Source organism: Haemaphysalis longicornis, unplaced genomic scaffold (genome assembly GCF_048455015.1).
Source record: "Haemaphysalis longicornis isolate Haplotype H1 unplaced genomic scaffold, Haemaphysalis longicornis Haplotype H1 scaffold_8, whole genome shotgun sequence".
Taxonomy (NCBI): Eukaryota; Metazoa; Arthropoda; class Arachnida; order Ixodida; family Ixodidae; genus Haemaphysalis; species Haemaphysalis longicornis.
Window position 1 is genome coordinate 128421659 of NW_027526445.1, and position 12456 is coordinate 128434114.

General features: G+C 47.1%; 1 protein-coding gene and 1 long non-coding RNA gene across 3 annotated transcripts in view; one reads left to right on the plus strand and one right to left on the minus strand.

The window, feature by feature from the left end:
* The window catches only part of LOC144150106 (uncharacterized), a 210695-nt gene that overhangs the window by 128491 nt on the left and 69748 nt on the right, over nt 1-12456 (minus strand). The gene's annotated exons all lie outside the window — the stretch shown is intronic.
* LOC144150107 (uncharacterized) overlaps nt 9311-12456 on the plus strand; it is a 131187-nt gene continuing 128041 nt past the window's right edge. Inside the window, exon 1 of the long non-coding RNA XR_013318434.1 lies at nt 9311-9664. This is a non-coding gene — a long non-coding RNA (uncharacterized LOC144150107). The remainder of the gene's footprint in view (nt 9665-12456) is intronic.

A 12456-nucleotide genomic window follows, 5' to 3' on the forward strand; every position in this document is an offset into this window, starting at 1 on the left:
ACGTACCTGTCTCAGTTTTCTGTCTTGGGTTGTTGAACTCGTATCTATAATCTTGTCCGAACACGTCACCCTACTTGCCCACTCTGGGTTGCATTCTTTGCTGAGCTTTGCTAGATGTACGGCCCAAAGTACAAAAAAAAATCTAACTAAACCTGTGCCTCGCTTCTTTCTTTCGAGTCGGAAAAAAAAACACGTGGACATTCATTTTGTGCACTTGTGACGAACTTTTCTAAATTACAAACTGGCCTAGTGACCAAACGGCCTATTACGAACCGGCCTATGACGAATGATAATGTAACCAAACTGCCTATTACGAACCGGCCTATGACGAAACGCCATGTGACGAACGGGCCGTATCCCGCTACAAAGAGCCTTGTGACGAACGGGCCGTCTCCCGCTACAAAGAGCCCCCTTCCCCTATCCCTAGCGAGCGTCGCGACCGGCCAACGCCGGCGGACCCTAACTGCCGCCCCTAGATGAGCTGGACACACGTAGACGGGTGTATGCCCCAGTGGCTAGGTGCGTAGGGTAGTGTAGCGTGTGTGCCGTGGTTGTCCGCGTAATAGACCCGTGTACTATGACTATGAGATATCGCTCCCCCGTGAAGTGACTGGCGACGTACGTACACGCGCGGCGAGAGTCATGGCTCACTCTCGAACCCGTGGTGGACAGAGTCTCTCCGCAGTTACACGCTGCGCGAGAGTAGCGAGAAAAATAACGACGGCGCGTTATTCTAATCTTTTCCTTAATGCTAATAACAAGCATTAAGGAGGCCAACAAGGTGGCAGACTTCTTTGCGCCGCTGGTAGCACGGATCGCGGGTGTTTTAGCAGACCCTGCGGGGGCTTGCATTCTCCAAATTTTGATGATTGCCTTGCGGATTGTCTTCTGGCAGCAACTTGTCGTTCTCGCCTCGCGAAAGCGTTAGAAGCTTCGACGAAAGCTTAGCGGCTGAAGTTTTATTTTTGTTACGTCATCGACGCCTCAAGGGAAAGTTCGAGGGTTTTTCCGGGGCGAATAGGAAGAAAACTGAATGAATCGGACGAAAGACTGTGTAACAAGAATTGGGCGCTGTACAATAGTATGAGAAAGCTGTATAATATTTATACACGCCGTACGCTCTGGTTAGTGATAGTAATGCGATACTGCAATCTTCCGAGAAGTACCTGCCATTGCCCGGGAAAACTCAGTATGCTGTGCCCTTTGCTACAGCCTCCTCCGCCGGGAGCCATCCAAGTCCAAAACGAAGGAGACGGCCAGCACATAGTTCAAGGTAACTAACATACGCTCACAACTTTGCTTGCGGCTATGTATGTGGCAGCTGCAGGTCCTTTTCTAATGATTCCGACTTCGCTCATTGCTGCTTTCTTCATTTCGTAACGTAAAGCAGAAGAACTTCGCATACAACTAGTTGAAAATGCTAAGCAGTACAACCGCGCGCTCTACGTCGTTTAAATCATGCTTTAAACCACATGATACATGATTTTAGGGGCCAAAAACGGACATTTTTTGTTTCCTGGCTTAGAGCATCCCAAACTGGTTTGCCTGGAAACACAGTGAAACACGTATTACTCGTATAACCAAAATAACTATGCCACCAAAATAACTATGCAATGACACTTAAAAAAAAAACGACAAAACCTATTTAAATTTCCACGCGGTGATAAAGGAATACCATTTTAAACACGACCTTTTTAGAATGCAATGTTCTACTCTTGAGGCCGTCTCTACAACACATTTGGATTTTACGCCAATGGAGCGCTTCACCAATCAGTGGAGAAAACAAGGGCGATCTACTCCAGATGAAAAGTTTGTCTGATAGACAAATTCCCTCTCAATTATGTCACTGATAGACATGTTTAAATAAGTCACCCATACATTGCCATCTTTCTTTAAAAATTAAGCTTAGGAAAAATTTAAGCACCTGCAGGGACGTAGTGTCGTCTGGGCATTCTTAAAGGGGGCCTGCAGCACTTACCAACGATAACTTGTAATGTATTTTAAAATTAAAATCATTGTCCTAGCATTGTCCTAGCAATTTTGTTTTCGCCTCCAAAAGCGGACGCCGCGGCCGGGAATCGAACCCGCGTCCTTGGGCTCAGCAGCACAACGCCTTAGCCGCTAAACCCCCGCGGCGGGCAACACAAAAGCAAACCAGAGAGCATACTTCGCCGCAAAATTATTTTATGGGTGTCGACAGCCCTGACAACGACCGGACAGTTAGTCTTATTAGCATTGTCTGGACAAAGAATTAGTTTCTACTTCCTTGGTGCACCTTTTATATCGGTGTTATTCAGTCACAGAAATTCGTGACTAAAGTGTAAAAACAAAAGGTAGCCGGAGTCACAAGGGAGGAACGTTGAAATCTCGCTGTCGAGTTGCTGCAAACAGAAATTCGGGAATTTCTGAAAGGCGACAGTGACTTTGGTCCGAACGCTGCAAGTTTTAAATGCCGCGCGGACTGCCAATAAAGCACTGCGAGACTGAATAAAATTAGGGTAGCAGAGTTATAAAGAAATATGCACATATGTCAACTGAAACTTTTTGTGAATTGCGCACATATTATCCGCACTATATGTAATACCGGTAATCCCAGGTTTCGTTAGCGGTAAAGGTAAGGTAGAAATAATTTATCAGGCCGTTGTTGTAAAATCAGTGACTATACCTAATTCTTTTTCTCACTGCAGGCCATGCCACCAAGGCCGAAGAAGGTATCGTGTCTTCTTTCATTTCGTTGGTCAAAAACCTGGATTTCGCGCATTCATTCGCACTGTGAACGTTTTTATATTTAGCAGATAAAAATCAAATACTCCCAAGATTGTAATTTTAAACACTAACATTCCCCCCTCATTTGCGCTTTAAAATTATCGGGTGGACGGACTCTTGTGTGTTCAACGCAAATTCTAATTCATTTCGTTTGTGGGAAAATGCATGCAACTATTGTTTCTTTTATGTTTTGCTTGTGCCTGTTTTGTTTTGCAGTAGCGAGTCGTTTTACACTGGCCTATCGTAAAGAAACTGCACTTCTCTCATAACTTCTGCCACACTGCCCAAATATACAGCTCTTTCGCCAACCCACACACGGCGTAAGGTAGTACATTTAACATTAAAGAGTATCCGAGTGTGTTACGGGAGGAAAGTGACCTTGAAAAGAGTTTGGGATGATGTACGGAACACATCGTATCTGTGATGCCGGGATGTCATATCCAGAAAATTACGCGGTGCACTGGATGCGGGGGGGGGGGGGGGGTCTTCATTAACTCACCAAAGCGCGCTCACAGGCAAACTGTCATTGTGACCGAATTTATGACAGATTAAGCATAGCTAACTTTTTTTATACGTCGCAATACCTTAGCTATCAAGCATTATTTGAAATTTATTTGGTGTTCATTACAGAGCTCCCTCGCAGTTAGAGCTGCACCTAAAGCCTGTATTTGAGTTCGATATCTTTTGTGCTGGATATCAAGGCTACGTTGCAATCAAATGTTGCTCGAAATTTATGTTCTGTGGTATTCCGCGCCTTACACGACGAAACCAAAGGCTCCTGCCGAACCGGTCCGCAAGAGCCAGAGGATTCAGGAGCGACTGGCTCGAGAAGCTGTGGCGGCTGCTGCGCAAGGAGGCGCACCAACTGGGAATGCGCAGCCGGGACAGCATGCGCCGCCAGCAGGTCAATTGGCGGCGCCGAGTGTAGCACCGCCTCCACAACATGGAGGAAAGAAAAGGTTTCCTCCATGCTCCACAACATCAGGCAGCCGCCCACCAACAACTGCCGGTGAGCTGCAATATCATGACCTGAGTAATGCAAATATCCGGAATGAAACAGCTCCTTTGGTACAGACATTTTGCCGTCCCCATAAACAGTGTCGCTTGTGTCATTGGGTAGATCCCACGATGATGGAGCGTGTTTGAATTCCCTATCAGAACCCGCTGTGTGAAGCCACCAGAAAAAAAATGTTTATTGCCGCTTGCATCCGCGGTTTTAAGCCTATATCTAGGGTTGCGAAAGCTCACCGTAACGTTTAACTTACCGACAGGCCAAGCAACGTTACTTATACTTGGCAAGCTGACGGTACAGGTTACAACGTTAGAGCGCAGAGCGTAACGTTAAGCCTAACGCCGGCAAATTCCGAGTTCGCATCCCTACATAGTCAGACAGTGCGTGTGCCACATGTAAGGCAGCAGGTTTCAGTGGATGCCACGTGACGATGCTGCGTACTCTGCAGGCCGCCTAACTACTATTTCTGTAATTATCATACTCAAGTTACTCTTGTAGCCCTTAATACCTTTTTCTATCACATAAGCTTCTAGCTTGGAGGCAACGACGCGTTCGCATGCGGTCCTACGTCAGTCAGCTGAAGTCATCATGCGGACATGGTGTTGAAGAAGCATGCTCGCCCCATATTAACCGTTCTGTTTACCGAAGATATGTTGAAGTGTTCGGCGTAGTTCTGAGCATTCCTTTACATTTTTATTCTTTGTGCCATTTGCTCTTTAGTTTGTCATCTCTTGCTTATGTGGTATTGGATTGTCGACGTACCAAAATCGTCTAGTAGTATCGCATTATGAAATAGCTTTTTGAGAAGACCCGTCCATTTTTTTTTACTTAACAGCCTAAGCACAAGCTTGCCGCTGGGCAAGAAAACCTAACGTATATGTAGCCCAAATTCAAAAAAGCAAAAAAGCCAAGTTGACCAATTAGGCAGTTTTTAGCTAACAAACCAATCTGGCAAGATTTTGATTGGACAAATTGTGCTCTCCAACGTTTTTCGCGTGGCCACCAGGAGACGCGGACGGCCGCCAGACGCGATAAAAACGCCCCACGTGGTTAACGCGCCGTCGTTATTCTCACTGCTCTCGCGCAGCACCGAACTGCCGAGAGACTGTGCCAACAATGGTTCGACAGCGAGCCACGACTCTCGCCGCGCGTGTACGCATATGTCGTCAGTCACTTAACAGGGAAGCGATATCATTCATAGTACAGGGGTTTATTAAGCGGACAACCACGGTACAAACACTGCCCTACGCCTTGAGTTGAGCCCAGTGGCGTGAAATGTGTAGTGGCTACAAAGGGGTGTAGGCCCGTTCGTCACATGGCGTTTTGTCATAGGCCGGTTCGTAATAGGCCGTTTGGTCACATAGGATCATTCGTCATAGGCCAGTTTGTCACTTGAAAAGTTCGTCACAGGAACGCAAAAACAAAATTCGTGGCTTTTTTTAGACGTAAGTGGTGATGAGGAATGACTATAACTACTTTGCACACCTTTTCGCAGTACCGGTCCACTTAGCGGCCGCCACGGCGATCCTAATCTGGCGGTAAGGCACGCCACAAAAAATGTTTGGCTTTCTGAGAACCCGTGCACGTATTATCCTGGTCCTACAGTCCATACCACTCCCACCCGTCCCCCTTGCCTTTCACATGAATGTCACGATAGCAGGCGCACGCTCGCGTGACTAATTGGCCGTGCCCGTAGCACTCGTTTTTCTTTACTTTTTTTTTTTTCATTTTCGTTGCTCCCTCACTGGTAGCCAAGCGATCACAGCGGGGTCATTTTTGCCCCTTTCCTTGGAGGATATAAAAACGTGCAGCCCTATAGGAGGCATATCCGCTTCCCAAGCAGCTAGCTGAGGGGGCGCCCTTTTGTTTATTTTGCCGGAGAGCTACCGCCAAGAATGGCGGACCGGCGCCCCGCACATGCGCAGATGGCTACTGGAGAAAGGTCCATCAAATAATTAGTTGCACCACTCGTATTAAACGACTAATAAGTGACACGAAATGCCCCATGTGAAATTTCCAAGAACGAAAAGATCGGTGCTACCACTTTCTCTATTACGGGACCACTAAAACCAGGCACCTGGCCCGTATTCCAAGAACTTTGTTGGGCTACGTACCTGTCTCAGTTTTCTGTCTTGGGTTGTTGAACTCGTATCTATAATCTTGTCCGAACACGTCACCCTACTTGCCCACTCTGGGTTGCATTCTTTGCTGAGCTTTGCTAGATGTACGGCCCAAAGTACAAAAAAAAAAATCTAACTAAACCTGTGCCTCGCTTCTTTCTTTCGAGTCGGAAAAAAAAACACGTGGACATTCATTTTGTGCACTTGTGACGAACTTTTCTAAATTACAAACTGGCCTAGTGACCAAACGGCCTATTACGAACCGGCCTATGACGAATGATACTGTAACCAAACTGCCTATTACGAACCGGCCTATGACGAAACGCCATGTGACGAACGGGCCGTATCCCGCTACAAAGAGCCTTGTGACGAACGGGCCGTCTCCCGCTACAAAGAGCCCCCTTCCCCTATCCCTAGCGAGCGTCGCGACCGGCCAACGCCGGCGGACCCTAACTGCCGCCCCTAGATGAGCTGGACACACGTAGACGGGTGTATGCCCCAGTGGCTAGGTGCGTAGGGTAGTGTAGCGTGTGTGCCGTGGTTGTCCGCGTAATAGACCCGTGTACTATGACTATGAGATATCGCTCCCCCGTGAAGTGACTGGCGACGTACGTACACGCGCGGCGAGAGTCATGGCTCACTCTCGAACCCGTGGTGGACAGAGTCTCTCCGCAGTTACACGCTGCGCGAGAGTAGCGAGAAAAATAACGACGGCGCGTTATTCTAATCTTTTCCTTAATGCTAATAACAAGCATTAAGGAGGCCAACAAGGTGGCAGACTTCTTTGCGCCGCTGGTAGCACGGATCGCGGGTGTTTTAGCAGACCCTGCGGGGGCTTGCATTCTCCAAATTTTGATGATTGCCTTGCGGATTGTCTTCTGGCAGCAACTTGTCGTTCTCGCCTCGCGAAAGCGTTAGAAGCTTCGACGAAAGCTTAGCGGCTGAAGTTTTATTTTTGTTACGTCATCGACGCCTCAAGGGAAAGTTCGAGGGTTTTTCCGGGGCGAATAGGAAGAAAACTGAATGAATCGGACGAAAGACTGTGTAACAAGAATTGGGCGCTGTACAATAGTATGAGAAAGCTGTATAATATTTATACACGCCGTACGCTCTGGTTAGTGATAGTAATGCGATACTGCAATCTTCCGAGAAGTACCTGCCATTGCCCGGGAAAACTCAGTATGCTGTGCCCTTTGCTACAGCCTCCTCCGCCGGGAGCCATCCAAGTCCAAAACGAAGGAGACGGCCAGCACATAGTTCAAGGTAACTAACATACGCTCACAACTTTGCTTGCGGCTATGTATGTGGCAGCTGCAGGTCCTTTTCTAATGATTCCGACTTCGCTCATTGCTGCTTTCTTCATTTCGTAACGTAAAGCAGAAGAACTTCGCATACAACTAGTTGAAAATGCTAAGCAGTACAACCGCGCGCTCTACGTCGTTTAAATCATGCTTTAAACCACATGATACATAATTTTAGGGGCCAAAAACGGACATTTTTTGTTTCCTGGCTTAGAGCATCCCAAACTGGTTTGCCTGGAAACACAGTGAAACACGTATTACTCGTATAACCAAAATAACTATGCCACCAAAATAACTATGCAATGACGCTTAAAAAAAAAACGACAAAACCTATTTAAATTTCCACGCGGTGATAAAGGAATACCATTTTAAACACGACCTTTTTAGAATGCAATGTTCTACTCTTGAGGCCGTCTCTACAACACATTTGGATTTTACGCCAATGGAGCGCTTCACCAATCAGTGGAGAAAACAAGGGCGATCTACTCCAGATGAAAAGTTTGTCTGATAGACAAATTCCCTCTCAATTATGTCACTGATAGACATGTTTAAATAAGTCACCCATACATTGCCATCTTTCTTTAAAAATTAAGCTTAGGAAAAATTTAAGCACCTGCAGGGACGTAGTGTCGTCTGGGCATTCTTAAAGGGGGCCTGCAGCACTTACCAACAATAACTTGTAATGTATTTTAAAATTAAAATCATTGTCCTAGCATTGTCCTAGCAATTTTGTTTTCGCCTCCAAAAGCGGACGCCGCGGCCGGGAATCGAACCCGCGTCCTTGGGCTCAGCAGCACAACGCCTTAGCCGCTAAACCCCCGCGGCGGGCAACACAAAAGCAAACCAGAGAGCATACTTCGCCGCAAAATTATTTTATGGGTGTCGACAGCCCTGACAACGACCGGACAGTTAGTCTTATTAGCATTGTCTGGACAAAGAATTAGTTTCTACTTCCTTGGTGCACCTTTTATATCGGTGTTATTCAGTCACAGAAATCCGTGACTAAAGTGTAAAAACAAAAGGTAGCCGGAGTCACAAGGGAGGAACGTTGAAATCTCGCTGTCGAGTTGCTGCAAACAGAAATTCGGGAATTTCTGAAAGGCGACAGTGACTTTGGTCCGAACGCTGCAAGTTTTAAATGCCGCGCGGACTGCCAATAAAGCACTGCGAGACTGAATAAAATTAGGGTAGCAGAGTTATAAAGAAATATGCACATATGTCAACTGAAACTTTTTGTGAATTGCGCACATATTATCCGCACTATATGTAATACCGGTAATCCCAGGTTTCGTTAGCGGTAAAGGTAAGGTAGAAATAATTTATCAGGCCGTTGTTGTAAAATCAGTGACTATACCTAATTCTTTTTCTCACTGCAGGCCATGCCACCAAGGCCGAAGAAGGTATCGTGTCTTCTTTCATTTCGTTGGTCATAAACCTGGATTTCGCGCATTCATTCGCACTGTGAACGTTTTTATATTTAGCAGATAAAAATCAAATACTCCCAAGATTGTAATTTTAAACACTAACATTCCCCCCTCATTTGCGCTTTAAAATTATCGGGTGGACGGACTCTTGTGTGTTCAACGCAAATTCTAATTCATTTCGTTTGTGGGAAAATGCATGCAACTATTGTTTCTTTTATGTTTTGCTTGTGCCTGTTTTGTTTTGCAGTAGCGAGTCGTTTTACACTGGCCTATCGTAAAGAAACTGCACTTCTCTCGTAACTTCTGCCACACTGCCCAAATATACAGCTCTTTCGCCAACCCACACACGGCGTAAGGTAGTACATTTAACATTAAAGAGTATCCGAGTGTGTTACGGGAGGAAAGTGACCTTGAAAAGAGTTTGGGATGATGTACGGAACACATCGTATCTGTGATGCCGGGATGTCATATCCAGAAAATTACGCGGTGTACTGGATGCGGGGGGGGGGGGGGGGGTCTTCATTAACTCACCAAAGCGCGCTCACAGGCAAACTGTCATTGTGACCGAAGTTATGACAGATTAAGCATAGCTAACTTTTTTTATACGTCGCAATACCTTAGCTATCAAGCATTATTTGAAATTTATTTGGTGTTCATTACAGAGCTCCCTCGCAGTTAGAGCTGCACCTAAAGCCTGTATTTGAGTTCGATATCTTTTGTGCTGGATATCAAGGCTACGTTGCAATCAAATGTTGCTCGAAATTTATGTTCTGTGGTATTCCGCGCCTTACACGACGAAACCAAAGGCTCCTGCCGAACCGGTCCGCAAGAGCCAGAGGATTCAGGAGCGACTGGCTCGAGAAGCTGTGGCGGCTGCTGCGCAAGGAGGCGCACCAACTGGGAATGCGCAGCCGGGACAGCATGCGCCGCCAGCAGGTCAATTGGCGGCGCCGAGTGTAGCACCGCCTCCACAACATGGAGGAAAGAAAAGGTTTCCTCCATGCTCCACAACATCAGGCAGCCGCCCACCAACAACTGCCGGTGAGCTGCAATATCATGACCTGAGTAATGCAAATATCCGGAATGAAACAGCTCCTTTGGTACAGACATTTTGCCGTCCCCATAAACAGTGTCGCTTGTGTCATTGGGTAGATCCCACGATGATGGAGCGTGTTTGAATTCCCTATCAGAACCCGCTGTGTGAAGCCACCAGAAAAAAAATGTTTATTGCCGCTTGCATCCGCGGTTTTAAGCCTATATCTAGGGTTGCGAAAGCTCACCGTAACGTTTAACTTACCGACAGGCCAAGCAACGTTACTTATACTTGGCAAGCTGACGGTACAGGTTACAACGTTAGAGCGCAGAGCGTAACGTTAAGCCTAACGCCGGCAAATTCCGAGTTCGCATCCCTACATAGTCAGACAGTGCGTGTGCCACATGTAAGGCAGCAGGTTTCAGTGGATGCCACGTGACGATGCTGCGTACTCTGCAGGCCGCCTAACTACTATTTCTGTAATTATCATACTCAAGTTACTCTTGTAGCCCTTAATACCTTTTTCTATCACATAAGCTTCTAGCTTGGAGGCAACGACGCGTTCGCATGCGGTCCTACGTCAGTCAGCTGAAGTCATCATGCGGACATGGTGTTGAAGAAGCATGCTCGCCCCATATTAACCGTTCTGTTTACCGAAGATATGTTGAAGTGTTCGGCGTAGTTCTGAGCATTCCTTTACATTTTTATTCTTTGTGCCATTTGCTCTTTAGTTTGTCATCTCTTGCTTATGTGGTATTGGATTGTCGACGTACCAAAATCGTCTAGTAGTATCGCATTATGAAATAGCTTTTTGAGAAGACCCGTCCATTTTTTTTTTTACTTAACAGCCTAAGCACAAGCTTGCCGCTGGGCAAGAAAACCTAACGTATATGTAGCCCAAATTCAAAAAAGCAAAAAAGCCAAGTTGACCAATTAGGCAGTTTTTAGCTAACAAACCAATCTGGCAAGATTTTGATTGGACAAATTGTGCTCTCCAACGTTTTTCGCGTGGCCACCAGGAGACGCGGACGGCCGCCAGACGCGATAAAAACGCCCCATGTGGTTAACGCGCCGTCGTTATTCTCACTGCTCTCGCGCAGCACCGAACTGCCGAGAGACTGTGCCAACAATGGTTCGACAGCAAACCACGACTCTCGCCGCGCGTGTACGCATATGTCGTCAGTCACTTAACAGGGAAGCGATATCATTCATAGTACAGGGGTTTATTAAGCGGACAACCACGGTACAAACACTGCCCTACGCCTTGAGTTGAGCCCAGTGGCGTGAAATGTGTAGTGGCTACAAAGGGGTGTAGGCCCGTTCGTCACATTGCGTTTTGTCATAGGCCGGTTCGTAATAGGCCGTTTGGTCACATAGGATCATTCGTCATAGGCCAGTTTGTCACTTGAAAAGTTCGTCACAGGAACGCAAAAACAAAATTCGTGGCTTTTTTTAGACGTAAGTGGTGATGAGGAATGACTATAACTACTTTGCACACTTTTTCGCAGTACCGGTCCACTTAGCGGCCGCCACGGCGATCCTAATCTGGCGGTAAGGCACGCCACAAAAAATGTTTGGCTTTCTGGGAACCCGTGCACGTATTATCCTGGTCCTACAGTCCATACCACTCCCACCCGTCCCCCTTGCCTTTCACATGAATGTCACGATAGCAGGCGCACGCTCGCGTGACTAATTGGCCGTGCCCGTAGCACTCGTTTTTCTTTACTTTTTTTTTTTCATTTTCGTTGCTCCCTCACTGGTAGCCAAGCGATCACAGCGGGGTCATTTTTGCCCCTTTCCTTGGAGGATATAAAAACGTGCAGCCCTATAGGAGGCATATCCGCTTCCCAAGCAGCTAGCTGAGGGGGCGCCCTTTTGTTTATTTTGCCGGAGAGCTACCGCCAAGAATGGCGGACCGGTGCCCCGCACATGCGCAGATGGCTACTGGAGAAAGGTCCATCAAATAATTAGTTGCACCACTCGTATTAAACGACTAATAAGTGACACGAAATGCCCCATGTGAAATTTCCAAGAACGAAAAGATCGGTGCTACCACTTTCTCTATTACGGGACCACTAAAACCAGGCACCTGGCCCGTATTCCAAGAACTTTGTTGGGCTACGTACCTGTCTCAGTTTTCTGTCTTGGGTTGTTGAACTCGTATCTATAATCTTGTCCGAACACGTCACCCTACTTGCCCACTCTGGGTTGCATTCTTTGCTGAGCTTTGCTAGATGTACGGCCCAAAGTACAAAAAAAAAATCTAACTAAACCTGTGCCTCGCTTCTTTCTTTCGAGTCGGAAAAAAAAACACGTGGACATTCATTTTGTGCACTTGTGACGAACTTTTCTAAATTACAAACTGGCCTAGTGACCAAACGGCCTATTACGAACCGGCCTATGACGAATGATACTGTAACCAAACTGCCTATTACGAACCGGCCTATGACGAAACGCCATGTGACGAACGGGCCGTATCCCGCTACAAAGAGCCTTGTGACGAACGGGCCGTCTCCCGCTACAAAGAGCCCCCTTCCCCTATCCCTAGCGAGCGTCGCGACCGGCCAACGCCGGCGGACCCTAACTGCCGCCCCTAGATGAGCTGGACACACGTAGACGGGTGTATGCCCCAGTGGCTAGGTGCGTAGGGTAGTGTAGCGTGTGTGCCGTGGTTGTCCGCGTAATAGACCCGTGTACTATGACTATGAGATATCGCTCCCCCGTGAAGTGACTGGCGACGTACGTACACGCGCGGCGAGAGTCATGGCTCACTCTCGAACCCGTGGTGGACAGAGTCTCT